Source organism: Acipenser ruthenus, chromosome 7 (assembly GCF_902713425.1).
Source record: "Acipenser ruthenus chromosome 7, fAciRut3.2 maternal haplotype, whole genome shotgun sequence".
NCBI lineage: Eukaryota > Metazoa > Chordata > Actinopteri > Acipenseriformes > Acipenseridae > Acipenser > Acipenser ruthenus.
The window spans coordinates 1,353,951-1,368,496 of NC_081195.1; the positions used below are offsets into that span (position 1 = coordinate 1,353,951).

Sequence of the window (14,546 nt, forward strand, 5' to 3'; positions counted from 1 at the left end):
TTATTTAAATTCTTAAATAAAAAGTCTATTTGGTCCTGCCACTCATTTCGACCATGTGTTTCAAACTGCAAACATAGCAAAATGACTGTCTTCCCATTATTACTTCGTTGTGCAACTCTTTGCGGTATTACATTATGACATGACATTTATTTTTGAGAGGGAAAGCACTTGGGATCACACTCCAAACTCACTCAGTGACCCAGTTTATTACCAGCTCCTGCCTGGCCGCAATACACGTCCGTTGCTGGATGGACAGCAGGCAAAGCCAATTAGCGGCTATCCCTAACCGTCAGAGCAAGAAAGAGGCGGGTCTCGGAACACACATTAATGTGACAGGCAGAAAGGCACGCAGTGGAGGGCTAACTTTAACGCACGTGGGTCGGGAAGAAACTGATCATATTTTATACAATATTAAACCTTTGCTTCAGTTTCAAAATGAATGTCCAGCCTTGTGCTAGGTGTGGCTATGTGGTTTACCCAGCTGAGAAAATCAACTGTATAGATCAGGTAAGTTTATTTTCTTGATAATAATAATAATAATAATAATAATAATAATAATAATAATAATAATAATAATAATAAACACTACGAAATAGAATTTAATGATGCACACAATTAAGACTGAAAACCAAATCTGAATGTAAAAAAAAAAATCACTTTCAGCTATAAGAACAATAGTGAATACCATATGCCATCAATGTAAACCATGCAGTGTATCTATTAGTAGTACAGTGCTTTACCAGCTTATTAACAGTTTTAAAATAATCTTTATGCGCTTAAAAAAACAAAACCAATGGTAATGTGGTTTACTGTGTTTATAGTTAAACACATTTCTAATATAATATACTTTTTTTCATTTCTTTTTTTTGTATAGAATTGGTGTTTTCACTGTGAGATTTATAAGATGATACTTACCTCAAATAATTTTGTCAGCCATCAGAAAAAGCCATACTGCCAAGTGTGAGTGATTTACAGATTATTTTTGTATTTGTAATTGGTTTATTTTAAATATGTGTTTAAATGCATATACTGTATAATCTAATGTTATTTTTTTGTTTTGCCAAACTGCTATTATACACACACTCAAAACACTCAATTAGTAACAACCCACTAAAACTGCAACATCAGACCATTTACAAAAGAATAAGATGACCTACTGTACTAAGATACACAACCAGAAATATGTTTTAAAGGTAACTTAAAACAGTGACATATTTGATTAATCTACAGGCACAACCCAAAAAACAACGACTTTACCAGCGTGTATGAAACTCCCGCTAACATAAATGCAAAAAAGCAATCGGAAGCCATCAGTGAGGTAAGTGTAGAAAAAAAATAAAAAAAGGTGTACTGTTCTTTCTGTGATTCATTTGCTTAATAAAGACTACCTTACAAGTCTCAAACACATACAGTAAAACCAATTCTGTCTGAGTTGTATTCTCTGTAGCCAGGAGCCTTATCAGAAGCTAGCCAGGTAGACTTCCATGAGTTGGTGCTTTTATTAGGACAATCTCTGTGCTGCTCAGATAGACAGTATCTTTAGTTAAAATACAAAAATTCCATAGCACTAACAAACAAAACCAGCAAGTGTATTTCCAATAGTGTTGCGGATAAGTTAAAATATTGATTAAAAAAAAAAGAAAATAGCTGGAAAGTCCAAATCCACATACATGTGGAAAGGATTACCTATCCTGATAATTAGGTATTGTATCTATCATGTATTGAATATCATGTGTCAATACATTACCATAAAATAAATAATACAGTGACAGTAGAAGCCTAACATAGACACTTGGTAAAAGATTACTCAGTCACAGATCATGGAGTTTGTACCACTCTGTGCACAAGACGGAGTTTCACATCAGAATGGGCATGCAAATCATGCACTCAGATGCTGTAACAAAAACAGAAAGATTGCTTCTGTCTAGGAAAGCCTTTAGCTTCCTGTGACGATGCTGGTCTGGGTTACTGCAGGTTCTATTTCTGGTCTGAGACTGAGATTATATGACACCTCTGTAGAGGAGTTTGAAATTAACTAAAAACCCATTAGTATGCATGCTAAAAAAAGCTTGTGTTAAATGAACACAACATGAGGTTTGATTTAAAGAAGTGGTGTTTAGATCTGTCGATTTATGAGATCGATTGAATCAACCCCAATGGGGTTAATCTTTCTAAACCTTGTTTGTTTGTTTGTTTTGTTTTTAATTGGCCCGCACAGATTAAATACAAGGAGGACTGGGAGAAGACTAAATCAAAGGCTTGTGAGATGACTCTGGATAACATGTCTTTATTGGCAGCCAAAGCTTCCCGGGATCTAGCTAGTGATGTAAGTGTGAATGCTCATGCCATCACTCATACTGCATGTCTTTCTTGTCAGCTAATAGTGAAGGGAATTGAAGATTTTACTGTTTACATGAAACGCTTCCATATATAAAAGATGACCATGATAGCTGTTTTTCTTTGTTAAATAGATTAAATACAGAGAAGCTTATGAGAAAATGAAAGACAAAGCAGTGGGAGCCAGTGTGAGCGATTCCAAGACCCTGCACTCACTCCAGGCTGCCAAGATGAGCAGCGAGGTGCGTTCACTTCACTTGCTTTATTGTTCTGCAAACATTCTGCTGCTTTTTTGTATTAGTACAGCATAGACATTGGTGTGTTTTGTAAGAGGACATCACATATTTTTGGATGACGATACCATTGTAGAGCTGACTGACGCGCACAGCGGTTTGTGAGACTATATAAGTCCTTTTGATTAAGTCTTTCTGTTTTCCTTCAATGTATCTTTAAGTTGTTTACTGGTAGTACAGACATGGGATAAGGTTAGTGTATTAAACATTATGTAAGTAGATGTTTTATTCTTCACTGTCCCATATGGATCCTTATGCTTATAGTACTGTCCAAAAACACTATTGTTTCCTATAATGTACTATACAGTAATAGGTACTGTAGTATATTATAGCAAAGCGTTTGTCATATGGTTATATGGGTTCCTGATAATTGACATTCCCATTTTGCCAGATTGCCTACAGGAAAGGTTCTAAAGAAACCCAGTCCCAGTTCCATCTTCCTCTGGACATGCTGCACCTGAGCCACGCCAAGAAGGCCCAGTCCCTGGCCAGTGAGACAGAGTACAGGAAGAGGCTGCATGAGTACACAGTGCTGCCGGACGACATGAAGGTCAAGTGGGCAAAGAAGGCCTACAGCCTGCAGAGTGAGGTCAGAGAGACGGGACCAGGGGTTTGGGACGTTGTAGTGTAGAGCTTTGCATTTGAAAAGCTTCCCTCTAAAAAAAATATCCAACTCTGTTTGCAAACCTGAGGCACATTTTAAATCACAGTCTCTTTAACTAAAAATCTTAAAGGCCAGAAAGGTTGCTTTGGTGCAGATTTTACTGTAGTGTTGTATGGTACAATTAAGCACGTTTGTCTCCTGTAGTAAAGATTTGTCTTAAAAGTGAACTTTTTTCTTGTTTTTGTTTCTTGTACATTTTAAATGTGTTTTTCCCTAATACTTTTAAGTATTTAAGTTAATCATTGATTGCTTTAAGTCACATTTTTGCATTTAGTAGTGTAGCATATAGTCTTCTACAGACACCTCAGCTATCGGCACCTCATTCCTCATTCCTGTGTGTTTCAGAGCCAATACAAGGCAGATCTGAGTTGGATGAAAGGGGCGGGATGGGTCACAGAGGGCAGCCTTGACGTTCAGCAGGCAAAGAAAGCAGGAGCTCTTGTCAGTGAGGTAAGTAACAAGGGGGCAGATTGAGAGACGCAAGATAACAGCATCTTCAAGGCAGACTAGACAAGAAAACAGAATTGTATTTGAAGAAAAGGAACTGTGGAGACATATTTTATTTACTATTTGTTTTTCTTCTTTATCATCAAATTCTAATGTAAATATATGTTAACAACTTTATTTCTTCTCAGTCAATGTTCATGTAATCAAGGGACATATTTAGTTCTGAAAGCTTGCTGATTTCTAGTAGTAACAGGATGGATACAGCAGCCAGTTAATAATGGTAATATACTGTAGCACAGACAGGACATGGATCTTAGAAATTAGCAGAGGAAGGTCCAAAACCATACTGTGCATAATTGAAATGAAGAAGCAAATTACATATACATTTTATTTTTTAGAAAAAGTACAGACAGAAGGTTGATGAGCTGAAATTCACCCAGGTGGCTGACACCCTCAACATTAAACATGCCAAGAAAAGCCAGGAGATGCAGAGTGAGGTAAGCTCTTAACTGCAATGTATTTTAATAGGAAGATTTCCAGTCATTACAGTGAAATACAGGGCTATGTATGTATGTATGTATGTATGTAAGTAATATATATATATATATATATATATATATATATATATATATATATATATACACACACACATACACACACACACACACACTGTACTTGGGTGGATTTTCGTTCTTCTAAATCGCCTACATAAAAACCCATATTCTGTTCGAAAAATCTAATTCTGTTCAAATAAGGGTTGATTTGATATATATATATATATATATAGATATATATATATATATATATATATATATATATATATATAGATAGATAGATAGATATGCATGCATTACCTTGAACTTATTTTATTAACAGCTTGTGTATAAAGCAGGCACCGAGCAAACGCTTCACCAGTACACCATGAAAGTAATCCATAACCCATGCTACATCTCTGATTAACACTGAGTATTACTGGTGTGCAGATTTAACACGAGAAGAGTGGCAAGTAGCTGGAGGGTCAGCCCATTGCTGGGTTACAAATATAAAGAAACGCCATCAACAGGAAAAAGCCCAAACTCCTTTAGATATTGAAGGAGGTGTTCTGTATTGTTTTTCCTTGTTTCTAGAAATCCTACAAGAGTAGTTGGGAAAAGCAAAAAGGCAAAGGGTTTGAGCTTCGTATGGATGCGCTGTCCATCTTGGCAGCGAAAAGCAAGAGGGATCTTGCAAGCGATGTAAGTTTTATTTTTATTAGTAAACTGTTGTATTATTTGTACCCTTTTCTGCCTCAGTTATTACCTTTACAAGCTGCATTCTGCATGTGGCTAACCTTATCAGCACTATGTAGAGGAGCCATACAGTTCACAATCAGTGACCGCTTATATATTATATATATATATTACCTTAGATCAAGTACAGAGAAGATTATGAGAAGACGAAGGGCATGATGATTGGAGTAAAGGACGTTAAAGGCGATTCTCAGCTGGCTCATTCTACGAGAATGTCCAGGTTGCACAGCGACCTGCAGTACAAGAAAGAGTATGAGGACAACAAGACGAAGTACAGCACCTCCCTGGATATGCTGACCCTCGCTCACGCCAAGAAGGCCCAAGGCCTAGCGACAGACCAAGGGTACAAGACATTCCTGCACCATTACACCTCTGTGCCGACTGACAAAACTGGAATGGGCAAAGGCGGCTTATGGAATACAGAGTGATGTTAAAGTGCTGTTAAAACCTGTTACGGTCTTTGTCTGAAAACTGTTTTACATGGAAACCCCATGTAAAATATATTATATAACAGGCTATCGTAGTGTTTTAGTTCACATGTATCATATTTTCTTTTTTGTTTTAAATGTTTTTTTTTTGTTCATTTTATAATTTTCAGAACCAATACAAGTCTGACCTAAACTGGATGAAAGGAGTTGGGTGGGCAGCTGCAGGATCATTGGATGTGCAACAAGCCAGGAAAGCAGGAGACCTTGTCAGTGAGGTAAATACAAGCAGGATACCTGTGGAGGTGTTGAGCTTGTTGATCTTGCACCTTGATTATTACACTGCAATTACAATGTGAATAACTCTTCGGAAGTCTTACCAAGGTACTGGAGGTAGTCATATTTAATAGTGACTGTTATAAACATATAGAACTGCAGACTGCATGAACTTACAAAAGCATAACGTCTGTGAGATATGAAGAGCATGAACCCTAGTTATAGTGATGGGAGCCTCAGCACACTGTATGAATAGAATGAGCTTTAAATAGTCTTTCATGTGTCAGGATGGGGTTTCTTTTACACAGAAACTCGCTTTCAATTACATGTTTTAAGTGAAGAAGCAACTATCCAGCTGTTAGATGAAAACAAAATTACCCAATCAGTGTTCCAGAACCCCTCAGAAGAAATGATTAACTATATCCAGGATAACATGAATAAAAAACATCTGGAAATGAATTACACATTATATAAAATACCGTCAGCATGCATATGCACTGAAGCACACCAGCATCAAAGACACACCTGAAATGATTCAGGCCAAGATTAGTTATAACCAGGCTGTGGATGTGAGCTCCTTTATTCTCTTAACCTCACTGTCGTGCTTTCCTTTGTAGCATATGTTTCAATCATGCCATTAAGACAACACTTTGCATGCGTGTTGTGTGCTCATGTTTACAAGTACCCTTAAACTGGAGCCGTTCCTTTCACAGAGATTATTCAAAGAACAGGGCGAGAGTGTGAAGCATCACTACACCGTGACCAACAACCTTCCAGAGCACCTGCAAGCCAAACTCATTGCAATGAACTTAAGTGAGGTAGGAATTCATTTAGTTACATTTCCATTTTCCCATTAACCGTAAGGTTAAGAAATAAGAAAGGCTGGTCCGTGCTTCAACCCACTGACCATCACTTCATGCGATTCCTTCTGAATGAAATAAGAAAGGCTGGTCCATGCTTCAATCCCCTGACCATCACTTCATGAGATTCCTTCTGAATGAAATAAGAAAGGCTGGTCCATGCTTCAATCCCCTGACCATCACTTCATGAGATTCCTTCTGAATGAAATAATAAAGGCTGGCCCGTGCTTCAATCCCCTGACCATCACTTCATGAGATTCCTTCTGAATGAAATAATAAAGGCTGGGCCTTGCTTCAATCCCCTGACCATCACTTCATGAGATTCCTTCTGACCATCTCCCGTCAGTCGTAAGACTTAATGATGAGCCAGCCATTACTGAAACAAAATACAAAGAATCCTGCCTGCACTCTGAGGACAGCTTCTCTGAGGACATTCGCTTGAGGAAATGGGTGGGGCCAAACTGGAAGTGAATGGGAAGAACCAGAAGTGGGCATTGTCACATTGCGGGCCTACTTGTGAAAGTTGTGTAGAATGAATGGGGCACCACAAAAATGACTGTCTAAAATCAAATATCTGTGATAATACTAGCAAAAACATTAGTGACTAAAGATATACATCTGTTACATGGTCAGTGAGTTCTACAGTACCTTATTCTGTGCTCCTTATACAGGCTCGTTACAAGCAATCTTGGACTAAGCTTCGGGACGCTGGGTCCAAGTTGGGTTTGGATGCAATTCCATTCCAGGCCGCTAAAGCGTCTGGAGAAATGATCAGTGATGTAAGTTGGTTCTCATCCTGGGGCTTGATTCTTGTCTCTGTTGATCTTTAATGCTGTTAAAAGAAAAAGGAAGTATTGTGTCCTATTTCTTAGTCGGCCCTTATGCGCATTTGTTTGTATAGATGCATCATATATTTCTTTTGAATTTTTTTTCTCTGGTACAAATATATATATAGAATTTTTGACGGTTGGGATTCATTTTGTTAAATTCCTTGGAATGCTTTTTACAGTACTAGATGTGAAACTGTTCTCTTCTGAAATGAAGGAAACCCTATTTATCTACCAGTACATGATTTAAAACAACCTTTTATTTATTGTTTTATAATTTGCTTACAGTACAAGTACAAAGAAGCGTTTGAGAAAACGAAGGGCCGTATGGTTGGACTGAGGGGACTGGAGGATGACATCAATATTTCTCACTCTGTCCATGCAGGAAAGCTGCAGAGTGATGTGAGTATGAAGCTCAGGAATCAGTTTATTTCCCACCACTCCAATTAAGACTGAAATCCTAGTTCTAAACCCAAGCCGTGCATCCGAATGAGACTCGAATCATATTTTACAAAACGAGAAAATGCCTGAAAAGGTTCTGAACTCACTATTGGAGGAATAATTTGCTTGTTAAATTCCATGAACACTTTTGTTGTGTAATGTGTGGTCTCTCCAGTGCCTGGAGTAACTGCTTGACAGGCTGCAGTAGAGTCTCTAGGGCAGTCCTTTATGATTTACTCGTTTAGGAAATCATCTTGCATTAATGCCTTTAATTAAACAATGGCTGTTTATTTTCAAACCAGTTAAAATACAGGAAAGACTCAGAGAAGACCAGGTCCCAGTTCCACCTTCCTATGGACATGATGGTGTTGGTGCATGCTAAGAAGGCCCAGTCTCTGGCCAGCGACCAGGATTACAAGTACATGCTTCATCAGTACACCTCTCTGCCCGATGACCTGAAGATGCAGTGGGCAAAGAAGGCCTACGAGCTGCAGAGCGAGGTACGGTGGAATAGCAGCTTAAACAGAGACAAGGATTTCAGTATCTGACTAATATACAAAATAAAATAACTCCCTCTCTATAATGCACATATAGTGAAGCAAAAATGTTACTTTCCGTGAATTAACCATGCATAAAGCACCATGTTATCAATGCTATATTTAAAAAAAATAAATAAATAAAGGTAACATTGCCACTCGTGGATCATTTTAATTAGCAGTTTTTAAACTATAAATAGCCTTTCTAAACGGCAGTTGGGAGTTCAGTTCGAAGCGACAGACAAGCAAACCAAGTGCGAGAAGGAGAGCAGGTCGGGAGAGGGGAGAGGGAATGGGCTCGCCCCAGGTTCTATATATATAAATAAATCTGACTGTAGTGTTGTTTTGTGTGTAAGGTGTTTGCAGGAGTTTTTCCTCTCCATTATCATCTGTATTATTAGCAGATCAGTAGTGTATCATCAAACATGTCCTGCCAGGTTGCTGCATGTACAGTAGCCGCTGGGGATTTTGCTCCACAATTCCAAAGACACGCCTGTTTCTTTTCAACCAGAAACTGTACCGGTCTGACTTGAACTTCTTGAGAGGGGTGGCCTGGATCAGCACAGGGGCCGTGCAGATCGAAGGATCGAAGAGAGCAACGGAGCTGCTCAGCGAGGTGAGCCTGTTACCATGTACAAGATCACTTGCACTCTGTATCCCTTATTGCACTGCATCTGTTATCACACCCATAATGACACAAGAAGGGCCAGAATTAACACACACTGTAGACCACGTTGTCAAGGGCTTTTGAGGTACTGGCTTTCAGTTGCTTATTGATAACATCTAAAAAGGATTCCTACAGCTAGGAAAACTATATTTATTGATTTAATGCTATATATTCATGTTTTTTCTTTCCCATATAGAAAAAGTATCGTCAACAGCCATATTCATTCAAGCATACAACTGTGACAGACTCTCCTGATTTGCTCCATGCTAAATTAAGCAACATTATTTCCAATGAGGTTGGTCATTTAACATTGATTGCCATTGTATCCAATAAAAACAGACACCTCATTAAATCCATGCATTCCATACTATGTTAAACCCGTTGATTCACAATTCTTTCTTTTTTTTAGCGTCTGTACAAAGAAGCAGGAGAACATGCCAGACATCATCATACCCCGACCCTTGGTCAACCTGAGCACAACCAAGCAAAGATTAATGCAGCCAATTTCAGTGAGGTAATTACTTAATAGGAATTTGTAGTAGGTCAATGCCGTCGTTTAACACACACTCACACAGGGTAATTTACATTAACTTGTGAGTGACTGGTACAGCACTAATATACAGTAAAAGCATTTCCTTTTAACAATAATGGTAATAAAAAATACTTGCTAAACTTTAGAGCTTATTCAAAAGAACAAAAGCGAATCAGTGGTTTGTATTCTCTATCATTCTAATATTGCGGTGCAGAAATGTGATACAGTATCGTACAGAATTATATTTCTTTTTTTCAGTCAAAATACAGGCAGTCCTGGCATGATTTACGGGCTCAGGGCTATAAGTTAACAATGGACGCCATCCCATTCCAGGCTGCAAAGGCATCTGGAGACATTGCAAGTGATGTAAGTAGACTGCTATCCTGTATCTTATTATATGTTTTCGCTGATTTTCAGGGGTTTATTCAGTGGTTTTACATTTCCATTTGCTGCACTTTGAAAAAGTCTTCCAATTGCTTGGTTTACCAAAACTCCATTCCAGTCAAGTTATTCAACATTACAGAGGCGCCACCTAGAGCTGAGCTTGACAACGGCACCCGGATGGGAGGCACTCGGTCCCTCAGGAATTGTAAACAGACACGCTCCAAGACTTCTCTCTGGCTCTTTTGGTGACAGGCAACTCTGCTTAATAGCCAATCCCAGGTCCCAAAAGTGCCTACTTTACAGCTAATTTTCCTAAATATCCGTTGGTCCATTGCCAGAATGCTTTGTCAGGGTCATTTACGCTGATCGCCGATGACAATCACTGTGTTTTTCTCCTTCAGTACCAATACAAACACAACTTTGTGCTGGAGAAGGGCAAGCACATTGGAGCCAGGAGCATTCTGGATGACCCCAAGCTGCTGCACTGCATGCAGATGGCCAAGTTACAGAGCGAGCAGCAGTATAAGAAGGAGTCCCGAGACACCAGCTCCCAGTTCCACCTGGCTATGGACATGTTCAGTCTGGTCCATGCCAAGAAGGCTCAGGCGCTGGCCAGCAATCAGGACTACAAGACCAAGGTCCACGCCTACACTGTACTGCCGGATGACATGAAGGTGCAGTGGGCAAAGAAGGCCTATAAGCTGCAGAGTGAGGTAAGAGAGTCACATGGCATGCAGCTATAAACACCTTCTCATAAGAAGTTGAATCCTGTTACCACAGCCAAGGTTGTCCTACTGTGCTGTTTTGGTAAGGCTGAACACTCTACACCAGGGCTTCCCAACCTTGGTCCTGGGGACCCCATGTGTCTTCTGGTTTTCATTCCAACTGAGCTCTCAATTACTTAACTACACCCTTAAGTTAACTAATCATTTGTTTAATTAGACCTTAGTACTTGTTTTCAGCTCTTAAACAGTTCAAGTTAGCTGTAACATTTTGTAAGTAACTAGAAATCTGCAACTTTTTAGGAGCCGAGAACAATTAAAAAGGACTAATTAAGCAAATGATTACTTCAATTAAGGGCCTAGTTAAGTAACTGAGAGCTCAGTTGGAAAGCAAACCAGAAGACACATGGGGTCCCCAGGACCAGGGTTGGGAACCACTGCTCTACACTGTGGAACAAACAGAACAAGCAAAACACCAGAAGTTCCACTCCAGGAATAACGTTTAGTGCTTAGCAAATCGATTGATCACATACTGTATGCCTCCTCTGTTGCATGTTTTTACAGAAACTGTACAAATCAGACCTGAACGTCATGAAAGGAGTGGGCTGGATTACAGCAGGCACCCCACAGATCGAAACTGCAAAAAGGGCTGGAGAACTTATCAGCGAGGTAAGCAAACTGTGTCTTCATAAACAAAGTACTCTGGAATCAGAGTGGGACATAGCTAATGTAAACAGCTACAACAGAGGATTTCTTGGCGTCACAACAGAATTCTTTCAGCAAGTCTATTGAACTGTGATGGTGTTTGTTTCCTACATTCTTTAAAAAGGCTTTGATGACTATGGGGCACTAAATCTTTAAGCTGAAGTCTTAGTGGAATGTGTATATAGTTAATAACGTTTCAATTTCAGTTTGTTCCTATTCACTTTGTAGAAGAACTATCGGCAGCACCCGGGCAGCCTGCAGTTCACCTCAGTGGCTGACTCTCCAGACCTGCTTCATGCGAAAACAGCTACCTGCAATGCAGTGAAGTACGACAGTCCGGCAGCAATTTGAACATGATGTATTTTTACAGGTTGATCTGAAGAATCCAATTTGCTGTTCATTGAGAACAGATGATGTTTTATGGGTGGTACAGTAGGAGCACAGATATCCCATCCACTTACAGTGCTTTTAAATTTTAGTATAATCTTACCCCCCATGTGATGGTATCTCCTCCTGCAGCAGGCTGGGGTTTTGACAGTCTTAACAGATTGAAAGAACTTCCCAGTGAAGCTAAGGCAAGCACAGTAAACAGTGTTAAATACATAGTATTGCACAGGCAAGCTTACCTGCAAACTTACCATGGATAATTGCAGACTAGGCAGAGTAGACAAGATTGAAAAATCCAATGGAAAGACACATTTTGCTGTACCGTAGTCACTGCAGTCAAAAAAGACGTGCATGAACACAATGCGAAATGTTCACAAGGCTTCTTTTTACAGAGGCTGTACAAGTCTGGGGATTCCGAGTCCATGCACAGATGCACCTTGCCTCCTGACCACCCCGACTTCATCAGAGCCCGTCTGAACGCTCAGCACATCAGTGATGTAAGTCACGCATTTACAATGGAGTATAACCTGTTAACTGTTAAAGCACCATTCTTCTTATACTCCTCATTTCCTTCTGTAATAGAAAGCTTATAAAACATCTTGTGACCAGATCAGATCTGCCCGCTTTGACTTTCGACTGGATGCCATCCCCTTCCAAACAGCTAAAGCATCAAGGGAAATCGCTAGTGATGTAAGTATTTCAAGAATCAATGCATGAACATGATTGTATGTACTAGATATTTGTACAAAAACAAGCGCTACAGAGCCTATTTCATTAGAGCCCATCCACAATGTAAATATGATCAAACCTCTTATAAATCATTATGCTTTTTATGATCATTATCTAGGAGTAACACAAGTAAGGTAGGCACAGGCTGTTCCCTTGGATTGCACTTTCTGTTCATGTGCTTACCCTGAATTGAAAAGAGAATCCATGTTTTGTTTTCAGTTCCGATACAAAGAGGCCTTCGTGAAGGATAAGGGTCAGCAGATTGGGTTCCGCTGCGTCGATGACGACCCCAAAATGAAACACTTCCTATCGGTCAGCAAACTCCAGAGCAACAACGAGTACAAGAAGCATTCAGAGGAGACCAGGTCCCAGTACAAGAGCCACAGCGATCAGCCAGGCTTCCTCCAAGCCAAGAAAAGCCAGGAGCAAGCCAGCGACCTGAGCTACAGACAGCATCTGCACCAGTATACCTGCGACCCGGAGCAGCTGAACCTGAAGCATGCAAAGCAGGCCTACAAGCTGCAGAGCGATGCGAGTGTCTTCACTGCCCAGAGCAGCTGAACCTGAAGCATACAAAGTGTACAAGCTGCAGAGCGATACGAGTGTCTTCACTGAGACTCACACCTGTGGAGATGCCACTGTCTTCAGCTCTCTGTGCTTGCGCTAAGTGTACCAGTACATTTCTGTGGTTAATAGTAATATAGTACTATTACTACTACCACTACTGCTACTAATAATAATAGTATTTATAAAAATAAAATGAATTGCTACATGGAATAACCTTATTAACACATGCAGTACTTTTTTTTTTTTTAAATGCACTTAATTGGCGTGGATTTGAATCATTTTCAAGCTTCTCTTCACTCTCTTTGCAGGTTAACTATAAATCGGACCTGAGCTGGATGCGAGGTATTGGCTGGACCCCGCCAGGCTCCCACAAGGTGGAAATGGCCAGGCGGGCGGCTGAACTGGGCTACGCACAGGGGCTGGACCTGGAACACACTGCAGCACGTGGTGAGAAAATGTATTAGAACAACTCAAGATTTTATATATTTTATATACCTACCTGCATGAAAACCTCAGTAATCAGTGATATAGAAACAATAGGCACTGTGGCTATGTGCTCCTTTTCTCTTACTATTTTAAATTAATTGCATGTGTGGCCTATTAAAGTCATCAATTAAATTAGACTAATTTGCCTATTTTGACAATTTTCCAACATTTTTTAGTTCCAGCGGTTTGATTTCCTATGCACAGCAATACAAAACAACAGAAGCAATAGGGTGTTCTAATACATTTGCACATGACTGTATGTATGTGTATAAAAATGTATATTTAACAAAGTACATTAAACTAAATATTGATACCCATGCTGATCACAAAGGGCCCCATTATAAACACCAGCTGGATATGGTTTGGAATAGACTGCGATGCACGCAGCCTTAAGAACAACATTCTTTGTTTTGTTTTTCTTTTATCAGCAGGAGGAAACCAGAGAGGAATTTCAGCAAGCGGGGGTTAACCTAGATGCTACTGAGATCCTTCATGTTAAAAGAAAGAAAGTGCAGATGAATAAGAAAACTATGTAGAGTCCCTCAGGAATCCAAGTATAGTACTGTATGCTCCTGTGCTGCATTTAAACCACACAAGTGCTGTGTCTGTGCTCTGATTCTTAATGCCAGTTTAAACATGTCTATGGGACTTGTTTATGGGGCTTACTAATGTACTTTAAAGTTTTCAACACTAGTATTCATATCTATAATTTGTCATGATGAATGTTGCTTACTGGTTAATATCTGATATGTATTTAGAAATGATGTATGGCATGATATTTCACTATTTAACTGACAGGTTCAGCTGTGTACCAGAGAGACAATACAATGTTTGTTTATCTATGATGTGCTTTGGAAGGGTAAATAAAGACTTTGGTATAGCACACTGATCGCTTCTTGTGGAATGTACTGCAGATGTTAAACAAAGTTATCTTCTGGTTTGTATGTATAGTGCAAAGCTTAATTACGAATA

The 14,546-nt window shown here is 39.5% G+C and overlaps 1 pseudogene; it reads left to right on the forward strand.

Moving 5' to 3' along the window:
- Positions 1 to 344: 344 nt before the first annotated feature.
- Positions 345 to 14,539, forward strand: LOC117415202 (nebulin-related-anchoring protein-like; annotated as a pseudogene).
- The last annotated feature ends 7 nt before the right edge of the window (positions 14,540 to 14,546 follow it).